A 1,775-nucleotide genomic window follows, 5' to 3' on the forward strand; every position below is an offset into this window, starting at 1 on the left:
ATTTTGATAGCTGTGGAAAATGGAATGTAGACAAAAGAGACTGGAAACAGAGAGACCGACTAGGAAGTTATTAAAATAGTCTAAATGAAGGGTCACACTATGTGAGTGGGGAGCAGAAGAAAATTCATATGATTTGGCCATTGATTGAACATGTGATATGGGGAGCGGGGAGGAGAGAGTCAAAGATGACTCTGATGATGAAAGGTTTGGGTCTGGGCAACTGGACAGATGGGAGCATCTTAACAGAGAGAATTTACAAAAAGAGGCAAGTGTTGTGGGTGAGATAATGGCCTCATTTTGAGATATTTCCCATGTGAGTTGCCATCAAGGTGAATCTGACAGTTAATCATATGGGACTGGAATCTGAGGTCAAGCAGGGGCTAGACTTATCGGTTGGTAGTCATCGATAAGAGTTTATTGAAGGAAGAAGAGGTCCAAAGGAAGGATCTTGGGAAATGCCCAAACTGAAATATTTCATCTCTATTCCTTGGATCCTCCTGCCTCCTCCTCCACACAGGAGAGTTCACAAGCATTTCCAGAATGTTAGCATGTTGAAAAAGTCTTCAGAGGCATCTCTATTTTTTTTCAGGAAACTAGCCCTTTATGAACCCTGCATGCTATAAGGGAGGGCAAATCATGACAGAATGTGATGGTTTCCTCTTTCTTTCCATTTCAATTGACAATGAGAAACATGGTATTTGCTCATGAGACATCCTTCCTTCCTTCCTTCCTTCCTTCCTTCCTTCCTTCCTTCCTTCCTTCCTTCCTTCCTCCCTCCCTTCCTTCCTTCCTTCCTCCCTCCCTCCCTTCCACCCTTTCTCCCTTTTCTTTCTTTCCTTCCTTCCTTCCTTCCTCCCTCCCTTCCTTCTTCCCTTCCTATAGCTAGGAGCAGTTGGTATCCAGATCAATGGATTGTTCCTGGTGGTGGAATGGAGCCTAAGGAAAAGCCAGGTGGAGCTGCAGTAAGAGAAGTGTATGAAGAGGCTGGTGGCAGAGGGAAATTTGGCACATTTCTGGGGATATTGGAGAACCAAGACCAGAAGCATGGTGCTTGTCAGACTGGTAGGATTCTGTTAACATAAGAAGGAAAAGAGAACAGGTCAAGGCTGAAAAGGCCATTAAAGTTCTTCGGTATCATAAACCTGCACATGCCGAGTATTTGGAGGGGAAGATGAAGTTGGGTTGTTCCCCAACCAATGGAAATTCTTTGGTTCCTACCCTTCCAGACAACAATTCTTTGTCTTTAACTTCTGCTAGACCCCAGGCTTGCCATCTTCTGTAAGATCGATGTCTAGGTGACCACACATAGTTTCACAAGGAGAAGTCTCCTGTGTTTGATAGCCATATGTCCCGAATGTCTAACACTATATGTTCAGGCAGTTTTCATATTTTTCAAATGTTTTGAAATATTTCCCTTTTTTAAAAGTGTAAAAATATTTCAGCAAACCAAAGCCATATGGATTTCATGAAGATGCCTTCACTGGGTGCCCTCTCCCTTTCCCAAAAACATTTTTGTTTTTCAAATTGTTCTGAGTTCAGGCTTTCACACCAACTGACCTGGTGTGGCTGTCTGAAGTTGTTTGTTTGCTTGCTTGCTTGCTTGTTCGTTTTAAAGGAAGTCAAGGCCAGAGAGGACTAGAGATGCTGACAATACTTTCCTAAAGTATTGACCCATTGAATGCAAGCCTTCCATAGTGGTTGTTCGTTTTTAGAGTGCATTTCAAAAGATCAAATGTTTATAGTGCCACTTTGTTTCAGATGCATTATAGTCCTCG

The 1,775-nt window shown here is 42.7% G+C and overlaps 1 pseudogene; it reads left to right on the forward strand.

The window, feature by feature from the left end:
- Positions 1-929: 929 nt before the first annotated feature.
- LOC118847394 lies at positions 930-1,299 on the forward strand (annotated as a pseudogene).
- The last annotated feature ends 476 nt before the right edge of the window (positions 1,300-1,775 follow it).

The sequence above is a fragment of the Trichosurus vulpecula genome, chromosome 4 (genome assembly GCF_011100635.1).
Source record: "Trichosurus vulpecula isolate mTriVul1 chromosome 4, mTriVul1.pri, whole genome shotgun sequence".
Classification (NCBI taxonomy): Eukaryota; Metazoa; Chordata; class Mammalia; order Diprotodontia; family Phalangeridae; genus Trichosurus; species Trichosurus vulpecula.